The sequence below is a fragment of the Neomonachus schauinslandi genome, chromosome 9 (genome assembly GCF_002201575.2).
Source record: "Neomonachus schauinslandi chromosome 9, ASM220157v2, whole genome shotgun sequence".
Classification (NCBI taxonomy): Eukaryota; Metazoa; Chordata; class Mammalia; order Carnivora; family Phocidae; genus Neomonachus; species Neomonachus schauinslandi.
In genome coordinates, this window is record NC_058411.1 from 61,358,584 (window position 1) to 61,374,330 (window position 15,747).

The following is a 15,747-nucleotide window of genomic DNA, read 5'->3' on the forward strand; positions in this document are numbered from 1 at the left end:
TATAGTCATGCCCTCCCCCTATCCTAACCCGACAACCTGCTGATCTGTTCTTTATCACTATAACTTTGTCATTTCAAAAATGTTATATAAATGGAATCATATGGTATGTAAACTTTTGAGATTGGCTTTTTTCACTTAGCATAATGCTTTTGCAATCCACTCAAGTTGTTGTATGTATCTATGTTTTTTCTTTTTTCTTTTTTTTTTTAAAGATTTTATTTATTCGACAGAGAGACAGCGAGAGAGGGAACACAAGCAGGGGGAGTGGGAGAGGGAGAAGCAGGCTTCCCGCTGAGCAGGGAGCCCGATGCGGGGCTCGATCCCAGGACCCCGGGATCATGACCTGAGCTGAAGGCAGACGCCCAACGACTGAGCCACCCGGGCGCCCCGTGTTTATTTTTCTTCTGGAGGAGTATCCCACTGTATGACACACCACATGCGGAAGGATATTTGGGTCCTTTCCTGTTTTTGGCTGTTACCAGTGGAGTCAGCCTGGACACTTGTGTACAGCTTTCGTGTGTGAATATAAGTTTTATTTCTGTAGATTTAGGGCACCATCTTAGGCTGTAAACTGTGTTTGCAACTGCATTTATAAAATTACTGGCATTAAGTTGTGCTTCTTGAGTTTTCCTGGGCGAATGAGAAAAGACCAGAGGTCACTTAATATCTAAGTGATGCATTTAGGCCAAGTGAGGTAAAATATACACCGTGATACTTGATGCCACTGATTGCTGACTGTGCTTAAAACAGAGGCAGGTGATAAGAGACTTGAGCCGTCACCAAGCCCCTGGAAGCCCAGACCTGCCAACCTCAAAAGCATTTGTGTGGGAGGATCACAGCCGTGTTGTGAAGAGTGATTTTGTACCAGCAGAAAAACATCATCCATCCCATTGTATTAAAACAATTGTTCATTTGGATTTTTATTGGTTTTACAGTTTTGTGTTTATTTCATTTATAAATTTGCTTTCATTTTATGGCTGTGGACCAGCACAGAATCAGCTCAACGACTCAATAAAACCACTGCTGGGGGTGCCTGGGTGGCTCAGTCGTTAGGCGTCTGCCTTCGGCTCAGGTCATGATCCAGGGTCCTGGGATCGAGCCCCGCGTCGGGCTCCCTGCTCAGCCGGGAGCCTGCTTCTCCCTCTTCCACTCCCCCTGCTTGTGTTCCCTTTCTAGCTGTCTCTCTCTCTGTGTCAAATAAAAAAAACAAAAAACAAAAAAAACCCCCCCAAACCACTGCTGTATATGTGATTTAGTGGTGGTGGTATGGAAGAAAGTCACAGGAAAACACAAATACACCTGTATTTTAAAAAGGCTATAAGGATGGGGATTTATACCATGTTTTATATTTGTCTGTATTAATATAGTTCATATACTGGATCAAACAGGGGTACACATAAAAGTGGCTTAAACAAAAGTAGAAGGTCTACTCTCTCATAAATGTCTGAGCGCATAGGTGGTCCAGTAGTGTAGTCTCATCCAGAGACCCGAGTTCCTTCTAGCTTGCTTCTTTACCTTCTCTTAGATTGGCGCTTCTCAAATTTAATGTGAACGTGAATCACCGGCAGATCTTGTTTAAAGGAAGGATCGGCTTCCCTCGGTCTGGGGGGGCCTGAGATTCTGCATTAGCGCAAGCGCCCAGGTGACGCCGATGTTACCCGTCCACAGAACCCACTGTGCGCAGTGAGGTCCGGGAGTATGGCCTTCACTGGCATGCTTGAAGTTGATTTATCACTTCTTTGGATTTCCAGCCTGTGGGAAGGAGTATAGAATGAAGGGAAGGGTATGCAGCTTCCTTATGAGAACATGATCTGGAAGTTGTGTGTGTTCTCTGCGCTTCTTACAGGCTGGAACGTGGTCATAGGACCATAATGAGTTGTTTTCAATTAGCAATAATCGCGCCTCGGAGAAACCTCATTGGCTACGACACTGCCACTGCGCAAAGCTAGGACCATAATGAGTTGTAAGGGAGGCTGGGAAATGTAGGCTGTAGGTAAAATTTGAGGCATTTTATTAACTAAAAGGAAGATGGGGGGAGTGCCTGGGTGGCTTAGTCGGTTAAGCATCTGACTCTTGATTTTTTTTTTAATTTTATTTATTTATTTGGGGGGGGGGAGAGAGAGAGAGAGAGAGAGAGAGAGAGAATAAGTGGGGGGAGGGGCAGAGGGAGAGGGAGAAGCAGACTCCCTGCTGAACAGGGATCCATCCCAGGACCCTGAGATCATGACCTGAGCCAAAGTCAGATGCTTAACTGACTGAGCCACCCAGCACACCCTGCTCTTGATTTTGACTCAGGTCATGATCTCCGGGTGGTGAGATCGAGCCCTGTGTTAGGCTTGCTCTGGGTTTGGAGCCCGCTTAAGATTCTCTCTCTCTGCCCTCCCCTCCCCAAAAAATAATTGAAAGGAAGATGGGGAGGACAAATATAAGGGAATTCCTGGCAGTCTCTGCTACAGTCTTTAAAGAGAATTTAAGCCAACGCAGGGTCTGTGAGAATTTTTTTCCTTTTACATTACTGATGACTGAGGAACAGTAATCTAAAGTATAATCCAAAGTACATACCCCCTTAGCATTCACATGCGACTTTGCTTACATTTTCCATGCTATCTCTCCCCAAGAACACAGTTTGTGCCAGTTCCTTTTTTAAGATTTTATTTATTTATGAGAGAGAGCGAGCACGAGCAGGGGGAGCAGCAGGGAGAGGGAGAGGGAGAAGCCGATTCCGCACTGAGCACAGAGCCCATCGCGGGGCTCGATCCCGGGACCCGATCCCGGGACCCTGAGATCATGACCTGAGCCAAAGGCAGATGCTTACATGACCGAACCACCCAGGCACCCCGGTGCCAATTCTTTTGGATGATTTGCTTTTACCCGAACAAACATCTCTTATACTCCACATGATATTCCCTTTGTCCTTCTCTGTTTGTCATTTGTACCCTTATTAGGGCTAGCTGGTAAAGCTGTGTTCCTGGGCAAAAGAGGGCACCCCTCGTCACAGTCAGGGATCTGCAAATTTGTGTTTTTTTTACAGAGAGCTCTCGAGAGAATGGATAGGTAAGTACAAATGATGACTTCTCTTATCTTTCAGAACTTCTGCTCTCCTGATGGGAGCCACTAAGTCCATTTTCATAATTGAAAGGCATGACTCTAGATTTTTTTAAAAAAAGATTTTATTTATTTATTTGAGAGAGAGAATGAGATAGAGATATATAGAGAGAGAGCATGAGAGGGGGGAGGGTCAGAGCTCGGAGAAGCAGACTCCCCGCCGAGCAGGGAGCCCGATGCGGGACTCGATCCGGGGACTCCAGGATCATGACCTGAGCCGAAGGCAGGCACCCCGTGAAAGGCATGACTCTAGATTTTAAACCCTGTTCATTCCCCAGCCCCACTGCCACACACTGAGTAAGGCCCACATAGGGATAATGAGTTCTTGCTGTGTGGAGATTCTAGGACAAACCTAGAAGCTAAGTGGCCTAGATTCTATTGGAAGATGTTATTGACTCATTGGGAAGTCTTTAGATATTCAACTTAATTAACTCCCTTACAGAATGCTAGTTTACTTCTTTAAGTTAGACTGGAATTTGTAACAGGCTAAGGTTTTCCTTTCTTTGAGAATATCTTAAAGATACAAATCATCAAAATTGAGTGTGGGGTGTGTGTGTGGTGTGTGTGTTAGAAGAAATATAAAATTCCCTTTAATGTTTTAATTTTTTCCCTTGGCTTTGTCTTCCTAGTTAGAATCAAATGCTCAAGAAAATTTTCCCTGATGCAATCATGCTGCAAGTGGTGTTTCCTTTAGGAAACAAGGCAAGTCAACAACAAAAATTAGCCAGAGGATTTAAAGAATTCACTGTATTTTCCCATTCTTTTTATTTTTATTTATTTTTTAAAAGATTTTGTTTATTTGAGAGAGGGGGGCAGTGGCAAAGCACAAGCAGGGGGAGGGGCAGAGGGAGAGGGAGAAGCAGACTCCCTGCTGAGCAGGGAGCCCGATGCAAGGCTTGATCCCAGGACCCTGAGATCATGACCTGAGCCAAAGGCAGACGCTTAACCGACTGAGCCACCCAGACGTCCCATTCCCATTCTTTTTAGTTCTATTTTTCTAATCTTTTTATCCTCTTTATATCAGGAGCTCATCATTGCTTTTTGTGGGGGTGACAATATCATCGCTGTATTATCCATTTTTTTGGTGTGTCTAATTGTCTCATTGATTCATTTACCTAAAAAATAATTCTATGAATAAAAATAAAATGTCCTTAAAACCCTCTTAAAAAAGGGTCCTTAAAAAAAAAGGACCAACTTCCAGAAAAATAAGTACTTTTGACCCCATTCTCTGTATTCTCTGCCTTCGATATGCGTGCTGGTTGGTTAAGCTGGGGAGTGACTCCCTGAGTCAGTGACTGTAGTCAGCCTGAGTCTGAAAAGGACCTAATCTCTGGCAGCCTTTTCTCGTTCTTTAAGTTGAATCCCTCTGTTCTTTCCTGAGAAAGCAGGCTTCCTACTTTGGATTGTCTGGGTCAATGCCAGGAGCTTTGTCATGACAAAAGAGATGGAGGTATGAACGAGAAGCTTTCAGTGCATTTGGTCAATATTTACTTAGCACCACTGTGACATTATCAAGAGTCTAGCCCCTGGCAACTAAGTGCTTTCAGATTTAAGGGCAGATAAAAATAATGAGAAGACAAAAAAATAATGTTCAAACTGGGCTACAGGAAATTCTTTGGTTACCTGGTTGTTCTTCTAGCACAGTCTGTCCAGTTGTATCCGGGACAGTTTTCCTTCTAGCATCTTTCCAAATTTTGACTTTTGGCAGAGCTGTGTCTCGCAGGATGGGCTCCCTGGTGGTGACACTGGACCAGCAGGGTCTCCCTGGTCTTCCCTGTGGAGAGTGAGCTAAGAAGGAGTTAAGTTTTCCTATACATCACTCTGGGGGCAGTGCAAGGGAAAGAATGGAAAAGAGTCAGGCCCGGCTCTGTTGTGTAGCATAAGGGTACCTCAGTTTCCATCTGTAAAATGGGGATAAGAACACTTGCCTCATCAGGTGGATGTCACGATTAAGTAGAAGCGGAAGGAAGGAAGCATGCAAAATGATCTGAGCAGTGCCAGGCATGAAGTAGGTGTTTGCTTATTTCTCCTTTGTCCTCCTTGTAAGCCTCCAGCAGGACCGAGCACTTTCAGAACAACGCCCTTTCTCTCTGGAAAAAGGCTATGTCATTTGTTAAGCTGCTCCAGTGGCCCAGTCAGTAGACTAAGAATTATGGTCCCCAGAGTCAATCGACCTATTGTTATGAAATTGCCTTGGCCCTGCTAGTTTCTGGAGTTGTCATTTTGCACTGTAATTGATTTACGGTTTTCTTCCTACCCTTCTCTTGCCGATGTTGTTACTGGTCCAGGGCACTAGATGGCGCCATTTTACCAAGTATAGATGGCTCCTACGGCAAAACCTGTTCTTAGGACTTGTCCAGTGCTATAAAAAAGACAGTTCTTACAGCATGGGTCAGCATAGCCCTATATTCCAGCACCTCAAAGAAATCCCTTTACAATCCTGCGTTTCTTTCATTTATCATAGCGGGTGTGTAATGCTTACCTTAGTCACCCAGAAGTTAACATCTGTGATTTGGTTCCATGGTTTAGGTAGGAGAGCAAGAAAACTTGGAGTAGATTCAAAGAGAAACCATAAATTTGGTTGGAATGAGAAAATGGAGTATACGAGGAGAGGTCAAATAAATGTGGATTACTTGGTGTTTCAGGGATGGTTAGGCAATGTCTTGGTGGGCTCTAACAATCAAGTGTTCCTAGGGAAGATGGTGAGCAGCTGTTATTCTCCACCATGGAGTAGAATAGAATAAGAAGAAATGGACTTATTGACCACAGGAGAGGTATGTTAGTCACAAGGAAGAATGTCTGAAACCAAGAGTATGTAATATCATAATGAGGAAAATTAAAATTTTTCTTTGCCTATTTTTTTGAAGATTTATTTATTTATTTGAGAGAGAGAGAGAGAGGGAGAGGGGCAGACGGAGAGAATGAGAAGTGCAAGCAGACTCCCTCCTGAGCACGGAGCCCAACGTGGGGCTCAATCCCATGACCCTGAGATCATGACCCGGGGAAGAAATCAAGAGTCGGACACTTAACCAACTGAGCCACCCAGTCGCCCTGCCTAATTTGTTTTTAATATTGATAAAGTCTCAACATGTCCAGATCTGATTATTTGCGGTCCCACTAGAAGATGGAAGAATTTTCTCTCCCCTATTATGGTGCTTATTTGATGCCTGAAATGATATAGGCTAGGTTGATGTTCATTGCAGCCCGTTGGCACAGGACTGGATATGACTTAACAGCAGATTAGCAATGATTTCAGAAGTGTTCCATTAGTGTATGTGTGTGTGTGTGTATGTAATATTAGAGGTCTGTAGTGTCACCAGCATTTTTTCTTGGTTTCTAAAATATTTCTGTAAGGGCTGGACTAGAGGGGTGACAATGACCATAGGAGAAGAGAGAATCAGATGTCTTCCTTGATACTTATTTTTGAACCTCTCATCTGTTACTTATATGATACCTTAGACTTTTGTTTGTTTGCTATTTCTTATTTACACCTGTAATATCTGGTAGATCAGTATGCAGAGGATTAGTTTATAGTCATCATAGTAATGATGATATATCAAGTTCACAGGAGGGCGCCAAAATTTTTTTAAATTTTCTCCACAGACTCACCCTTGGTCCATCTAGAAAGTCCACCTTGGGGGCGCCTGGGTGGCTCAGTTACGTGTCTGCCTTTGGCTCAGGTCATGATCCCAGGGTCCTGGGATAGAGCCCCGCGTCAGGCTCCCTGCTCCGCGGGAAGCCTGCTTTTCCCTCCCCCTTCTACAGCTCCCCTGGTTTGTGCTCCATCTCTCTGTCTCATAGATAAAATCTTAAAAAAAAAAGAAAAGAAAAGAAAAGAAAGTCCACCTTGGATGGGTCTCGTTTCTTCCTCTCCTGCCCCACAAAACTGGCAGCCTTTCCCCAGGGTCCCAGTTTCAAACTGGAGGAATGGCATATGACTTTTCAGGTCCTTCCAATTCCTGAGAGGAGATAATATGTAAGGCAGTAAAACCTGACATTGCTGATAATGACTACTCGTCATTGCTTAACTTAGCTGTGTTAAACTAACAGTGCTTTATCTTTCCAAAGACCGTTTACAAGGAAGGGGTGAGGTGGAGATACGATGAAAGAGGGTGCTGGCGATGGAAGATTGGGATGAGGTGGGGAACAAAAAATAGTCCAGCTATTTTCTTCCTTGCTGATTATAAATACAATGGATATTCATTGTAGAAAATTTGGAAAAAATACAGACTAGTATTAAAAAAACCTATTCATAATTCTACCACTTATAGGTAACTAAAATTAATATTTTGAAATATTTCCTTCTACATAGCTACAGGAAGTTGGAAAAATGGAGCCAGCTATTTGTAGAGAGCTGATCTAGGAGATCCCTGATGGGGCTGAAAGATGAATTGAAGAAGCAGGAATGATGAGTCTTGTGTATGTGAATCACTGGGTGGAGAAAATCTGTTCTCAGGGAGAAAAGTGAGATAGGGATTCAGAAAGAAAAAGGAAGACTCTTGATCTCTGAGGGTGACAGACAGCAAGAGTGGCCCCAGGTTTCTTGTGCTTCTCCTGTTCCCAGGGCCCAGGATTGAGCCAAGAGCCTGTCCTAGGTTCTGTGAGCAGGTGCTCAGCAGCCTTTCAATCACTCAGAAAGGGGGATTTCATTAGTGAAACCAAAATCTCTGACCAGATTAGCCACACAAAATAATAGGTGCATAATAATTACTTCCTGTTACTGGGTATTATTGAAGACTGATGAATCACTGAGCTCTATCACTGAAACTAATAATACACTATATGGTAATTAAGTGAATTTAAAAAATAAACAAAAGAATAGTTACTTGCTGTTACTAACTGCATGGAGAGTTCCCTCTTACACTCTCATGTCCACGGTGCTGTATGATGTTGATGTGCTGCTCAGACCCCCTTGGATTCCTCTTAACCTGATTCACTGTGCTTCATTTCCAAGAGCCAGTGCCCATGACTCTTTTTTTTGGAGGACTGTCCTAGACCACTGGGACCCAGCTTAAACCTGCATGCATAAAAAGCTGGAAGTGCTTGAAAATGTGTGCCCTGCTGGGGGTCATCCTCAACCAGTGATGGGTGGGGAAGGGCTCTCTGGCTCTCTTGCCCTGGCTTGCAACAACTCTGAAGCCTAACATCCTCTCCAGGCTTCCCCTGCAGGACCATGCCGAAGCTATCCTCTGTGGGACTTTGCCTGAGATGGCACCTATGATAGAGAGCTTCCAAAGTGGCTCCCAATCACCCCTGCCCCCTGGTATTCACTTGTGGAATCCACTCTCCTTGAGTGTAGGATAGACAGAGTGACTTGCTTTTGACCAGTAGGATACAGCAAAGGGGATGGGGTGTCATTTTCATGATTAGGTTTCAACAGTTTTGACTTCTGTTCTGCTAGCCTACTCTCTACTGATTTTGCAGCTCCCATGCTTTGGTTGGAGAGGCAAGCTGCCTTGTCAGAGAGGCATGCATGGCCAGGAACTGTGGACTGCCTCTGGCCAACAGCCAGCAAGGAACCGAGGCCCTCAGCCTAACAGCCCATATGGAACTATGTGCTGCCAACATACACTGAGTGAGTGCGGGGCTGTATCCTTCTCAGGTTGACTCTCAGATGAGACTACAGACCCTGGGCCAACACCTTGATGACAACTTTGTGAAGGATCATGAAGCAGGGGCCTTAGCTAAGTTGTGCCTGGATTCCTGACTCATGGAAACTCTGAGATAATGAGCGTTTGTTGGTTTTTGATGCCAGGTGTTGGGGTAATTTGTTATGCTGCAATAGAGAGCTAATACAGTGTTTTGCTTGGCTTCCTCCTTTCCCTGTCTCATTCCCACAATTCTCTTACCAGTTTTTCCAGCGGACTCTTAATACATCACTTGCACACGGACCTTGCATAAGGCAGGATGGTATTCCAAAGTTGGATAACGCACCAGCCAGATGGCAGCAAGGGCCATTACTGTAAAAGGTGGAATGCTGTAGCATGACGTACTGGAGTAGTATAGCCTTATGACTACTCACACTTGGACCTGGGATGAATTGAGATGGGGGAAATAGATTGAAGGGGAGGTTCTCGTTTACACACCATCTCTAGTATTTGAGAGATTTGAGAGAAATAGTAATTAAAAGGACCATGGATGAGTTGGTTGACTTTGGGTGCCTACTAATGCATGGAAGGGAGAAAATGACAAGTTTATTACCCAAAACAAATTATGGTGTGAAAATTTGAAGGCCTCCAGTGCAGCAACCAGAGAGTAGACCATGTTTAAGAGAAAGCTCAGGATCTGAGTGTAGGAGCAGCATGACTTGAGAGAACAGTACATTAGCAGCTCTTCTCATGTGAAAGTTGAGATCATGATAGGGAAGGTATGAGACCTTGAGACTTAGAATAAGGACTGTTGGATGCACTAGAGACCTTGGATCACCAGATTCCCTCAAACCCTCTAGGTCTTTAGAAATGGACCATTTCCTCTTGCTGGAAGCACCTGCTCCTTGTCTGAAGACTATGCTGAGGTGGCAACTGAAGCAGATGCTTTAAGACTGTGCATGCTGTCCTCATAATCTGTCCCCACCTCCCTCCCTGGCATTAGACTAATGATTTGGGTCAAACATTATCAGGTCCCAATAGGGGACCTGCAGAAGGAGAGAGGACCCGAGCTGCTAAAACTGGCTAATAAACACCAGCACATTAGCCTGGGGAGAGTTCTTGAGATTGATGGCCTGGGAGTGAGATTATAGAGTTAGATAAGGAGAGAGTTATTTACTATGAATATACTCTCCTGGGATTCAGAATCTAATGTTCTAGCAAGAGCTCCTGGAGCCAGTCTCCATGTGCTGCTGGATAGGTGCCGGAAGCTTGGCAAAAATGATGGCCCACACTGAAGGACATGGAAAGACCAGAACTGCCTTTGGCATAGTGGCAAGCAAGGAATCAGAAGTCTCAGAGCAGTGAGCAGATGTGCTAGTTATCAACTTATTGTCTCAACCCCAAAGTCATTTTCCCCCCCTGCTTTGCAGTTTTGGAGGTGGGCTGTGTAATTATCTCTCCTTTGCCATCTGGTACAATATGATGCTTTGGCAATAGAAGGCGTAGAAAGGATACTGGACAGCATAATGGAGGAAGGAGCTTCTCTTCCCAGTTTTGGTGTGCTTTTTTTTTTTTCATTTTCTTTTTCTTCTGATGGTGTGGCTGCTACCAGTGGACAGAGGCCCATTGGCGCTTACTGTGCCATAGAGCCCCAGTGATCCTATTATAATTATGGAGGAAAAGGATGGGCCTTCTACTAGACTATTGCTTCATCCATACAGCAGAAAACAACAACAATAACACTAACAGAATGAGCTCCAGATCTGATGGCCAACAGCCTGATCTGAGTGGCCACAATGGAGAGTCATGGCCATTTACCCATTTTCCAGACCCAGACTCAGATTCCCTTGACTGAAGGGCAGCTGGGTCCTCTGGTAGAGGATTCTGGAATGTTGCCACAAGTATAGACTGCAAATCTTACCCCAAGCCTTCCCTAATGGGACTGGTGGCCATTTACTAGAGTGACTGTGTACTGAGGAAAGGTCAAATCCAGACCTTTTGGCTATTACTAGATACTGTCTCTGTATTGGTGCTAATTTCTGGAGAAGTAAAATGCTACCAGGGCCTAGGAGTCAAAGTGGGGACTTAGAAGGCGCCTGGGTGGCTCAGTTGGTTAAGCAACTGCCTTCGGCTCAGGTCATGATCCCGGAGTCCCTGGATCGAGTCCCACATCAGGCTCCCTGCTCAGCAGGGAGTCTGCTTCTCCCTCTGACCCTCCCCCCTCTCATGTGCTCTCTCTCATTCTCTCTCTCTCAAATAAATAAATAAAATCTTTAAAAAAAAAAAAGTGGGGACTTAGAGTGGTCAAGTGATAAATGGAAAATTAACTCTTGTAACTTAAAATGGCCCCAATTAATCCTTAGACCCTTCCTGTGGTTATTTTCCCAGTTCTTGAATGCAGTATTGCAATATACACAGTTCCTGGGGTGCCTGGCTGGCTCAGTTGGTGGAGCATGTGACTCTTGATCTCAGGGTTGTGAATTTGAGCCCCACGCTAGGTGTAGAGATTACTTAGAAATAATATCTTAACAAAAAGAGGCATATACACAGTTCATAACTGGCAGAATACCTACACAGACTCTATGACCCATGGGGTAAGGGCCATTATGATAGACAGGACTAAATAGAAGCTTCTGGACTTTCCCTCCCTACCAAGGTAGTAAACAAGAAATAATACAGCATTTGTGGGTGAATTATAGCTATTATTACCTCCATGAAAGACTTAAAAGATACTGGGGTGATACCTAGAACATTCCCATTTAACTCCTCTGTTTCACCTGTGCAGCATTTAAATAGATCTTAGAAAATGAGTAAGAATGTGGCAATCTTAATCAGGTGTGGCTCTGCAGCTTTTGCCTTAAATATAGAATATTTACCAGAGAAAAATCAACAAACACACTTGGTATGCAGCTATAGACCTAGCTAATGCTTTTCTCTCCATACCAATTGCACAGACTGCCAGAAGCAGTTTGCTTTGACCTGGGAAGGCCACCAATACACCATCACTGTTCTCAGCCCCTGGCTGATGGGCAAACCGTTCTCCATTATCAAAAAATCCATGTATATCTTTTCCCTGGACATCGTACTTTTCACATAAAATGGATGACCAGGTGCACTGCCCCAAAATCTTCTCCCTGGGCTTGAGAGGAGGCATGTGGATGCACCTGTAGAGAGTGAGTAAAAAGTGTCAGAATCTTTTTTTATTGCATAGAGAGCATCTCCTGAAGAAGAGACACTGGGCAACCAGGTTGTCAGGACTCATCCAGTAGATGTCAGCCAGCCTTTGTCCGTGGTTACTCAGCATTTGTACAAGGGGTCTACAAATGGAGTCATCATGGTGCCAGAGACAGAGGTTATACATGTGTTGGGTTCACTAAGGCTGATTGAGCTACTGCCACTGCTTAGTATTTGTTCTGTCAGCAGCAAAGACTGAGTCTAAGTCCTCAATATGGTAAATACTTGGAGGAGACCAAGCAGATACTTGGTCACCAGTTGATCATATTCCACACTTTTACCCTGGAAAGGGCAACAGTTTGTCTTAACTGAAATCAAAATGTATTCTAGATGTGGATTTGCCTTTCCTGCCTTTCGTTCCTCAGTCAGCACCTCTATATAAGATCTCTCAGAGTGGCTGATTTACCACTGTCTGAGGGCTCACCAGTGGCTGGTGTAGTGATAGGGATCCCACCTATTACCCTAACCAAGGTATACTCACTTTATGTTAAGGAGGTACAGTGATGGACATATGATCATGGAGTCACTGATTTTACCATGTATTGCATTGTAGTATACTGATGGGCTGAAAAGCATTAGAATGGGTTTCTGAAGGTGTGGCTAAAGTGTCACCTTGGAGGTGGTAATCTGAAGTTAAAACACTGTTTTTCAAGGTGTGGTATTTCTTTTGAGTCAATGGCCATTATTTTCTGTAAAGAATGAGTCTGGATTCCAAGGGATAGAAGAAAGAGCAGTCCTGCTTGCCATCAGTCTCAGTGACTGGCTTGGGGGAATATATGCTTCTTGTCTCTAACCATTTTAGGTTCTGGAGTTCTAGAGGTTTCTGGCTCACAGGTGGGGATATTTCCATCAGGGGTCTTAGTCAGAGTCCTACTAAACCTAAAACTATGTTTGTATCTTAACACTTTATACTTCTCATGCTATTAAATTAGCAAGCTAAGAACGGAGTTATGCCAGCTTAGGTAATTGTCCTGATCATCATGAGGAGGTATGATTGCCACTCCATAGTGACAAGGAATAATATATTTAGAACTCAGGAGATCACTGGCATGTGTCTTGGTGCTCTCATGTAAAGAAGGAATTATAGGGGCGCCTGGGTGGCTCAGTCAGTTAAGCGTCTGCCTTCGGCTCAGGTCATGATCCCAGGGTCCTGGGATCGAGCTCTGCATTGGGCTCCCTGCTCAATGGGGAGTCTGCTTCTCCCTTTCTCTCCTCCTGCTTGTGCTCTCTCTTTCTCTCTCAAATAAATAAATAAAGTCTCTTAAAAAAATAAAGAAGGAATTATAGCTACTGTGACCTAACAGGGGCAAAGTAGCCATGGGATCAGACCATTCAGGACTGAAGGTCTAGGTCACCCACCGGGCAAGCAACCTAGACCAGCGGTAGTGCTAAACAAAGGGTCTAGAATTGGTGGTAGAGAATTTAGAGTGAGGGGTATCAGTTACAGTTTTGGGACCAACGCCAGCAGTACAGACTATAGCTGGCCCCACTAATTTCCTTCTGTAAAGAGGATCATACTAATTAGAGAAAACTAATAATAAGAATAACCATAATTTATAGAGCTCATATATTTTTGGCCTTCTTGTAGGTGCTTCACACTTGTAAACTCACTTAATCCTCACAAAACCCTATAGATTTTAGTAGCAATATTATAATAGTTTTACAGATGAAGGAAATGAGACCTAAGCTGAAGTAACTAAGTGATCAAGAGTTGAAGAGGGTGTGGATGATAGAATAAACTTTGCATGGAATAATCAAGAAAGAATCAAGAAAAAATTCATCAATAGCCTTTTGTTCCTTTGCTTCAAGATGGATTGGACGAATAGCAGATTTGATGGTGGGTGGGTGGATGCGAAGAAGACAGGTATTCCAGATGGGAGGGATGGGATGAACAGGTGCATGCAGGGAGTAAATAGAGATGTATGCTTGGTGAGTAATAGATACATAACTTTGGCCAAAGGATAAGACTGATGATGGGAAAGAATAGGAGATAAAAGCAGAACTGGGTCATACTAGGTATGAACTAGGTAGTTCTGAAACCAAGTTAAAAACTTTGAATTCTATTTTGGCACAGGGAATGATTGAGGGTTTTTAAGGACATGTATGGCATGATCAAAGAATTCTCTAGAAGAGTGGTTTCTGATGCCAGGTGGTAAGCTGATCTTGGTCTGGCTGCCTAAGTAAGAATTGCTTGGGGACATTTTAATAATACAGATCCCTGGGACACACCTCAGGAATTCACCAAGCATATGTCTCTTTTAACTGTCTTTCCCTTTTTCTTTCTCCGTGACAGGCAGGTTCTGTTTCCACTTTAAAGTGAAGGCCCCCTTGCTTCCTCACATTTATTTGTGACATCAGTTAATTGTGACTTCTGGCTCATGTACCTATTTTGCCTGAGTTTACTTGACTCAGTTCTCAAATGTTTGGCAACCTTAGGTTCTTCCTTTTTGAGGTCTTGCTAATAAGACTCATGAAGATCCCTTTCTTGTCTTTGGAGTCCAAAAATAAATGGAATCCTTCTGATAATTTTTTTAAAGATTTTATTTATTTATTTGACAGAGAGAGACACAGTGAGAGAGGGAACAAAAGCAGGGGGAGTGGGAGAGGGAGAAGCAGGCTTCCTGCAGAGCAAGGAGCCCGATGTGGGGCTCGATCCCAGGACCCCGGGATCATGACCTGAGCCAAAGGCAGACGCTTAATGACTGAGCCACCCAGGCGCCCCTGATAATTTTTTTTAAAGACAATTTTCAGAGTTCTGTTTTGCCTTTTCTAAGCTAAATAGTATCTGCCCTTTTATTGTTCCAATTATGTCATGGTGTCAGACCTTCAGTGTTCTGTTGGGTTCCAGTCAGTTTGCCTGTAGTCCTTTTAGGCTGGGACACTCAGAATAGCATGCAGTATTCTAGATATTCTTTTTTTTTTTTTTTTTTGTAAAGTTTTTACTTTTAAGGAACCTGTACACCCGACATGGGGCTCAAACTCACGGCCCCGAGATCGAGAGTCTGAACCAGCCAGGTGTCCCAGTACTGTAGATATTCTGATCCACCCAGACTAGAGTGGGACCTCCCCTGTTATCCCCCTGGACACTAGATCTCCTAGCTCACCTGCATTCATAGCACAGCAGTCCGTCTCTCTGCAGCTGCTTATAAAGCTTGTGGCCACTGAAGTCACTACGACTTTTCCATTCTAGCTCTTTGTCATATCTCTTTTATCAGTTGTACATGCAGTTAGTTTTGAGAATTTTGAGAAATTGGACTCACTACTTTCACTGATTTATTGTCCCATCTAGCTTTCTTATGATGGGCCAATTTATTGTAATATTGGTACAATTGTGATTCCATCTTTTTCTCTCATTTTTTTTTTAAAGATTTTATTTATTTATTTGACAGAGAAAGACACAGCAAGAGAGGGAACACAAGCAGGGGCAGTGGGAGAGGGAGAAGCAGGCTTCCTGCGGAGCAGGGAGCCCGATGTGGGGCTCGATCCCAGGACCCTGGGATCATGACCTGAGCCGAAGGCAGACGCTTAACGACTGAGCCACCCAGGCGCCCCTCATTTTTTTTTTTCCTTTTTAAAATAACATACACCAGTATTTGCATTTATTAATTTATTTTTTAGTGTGCCAGGTTTGGTTCTATCTCTTCATTTTTTTTCCCCATAAGAGTAATATGCAAACTGTTTTGTTTCTATGTTCTGTCATCAGTCACAAAGAAGAACTTTCAAAATGGAATTTGTTTTTTTCCTTTGACCAGCGGACACGTGCCCTGGTCACTGAGTTTTCAGATAGGTGGGCATAGAAAAGAAAATCCATACTGAGGAC

General features: G+C 43.8%; 1 pseudogene; it reads right to left on the reverse strand.

Annotated features, from left to right (window-relative positions):
• Positions 1 to 1,863: 1,863 nt before the first annotated feature.
• On the reverse strand, positions 1,864 to 1,947 carry LOC123325723 (annotated as a pseudogene).
• Positions 1,948 to 15,747: the final 13,800 nt, after the last annotated feature.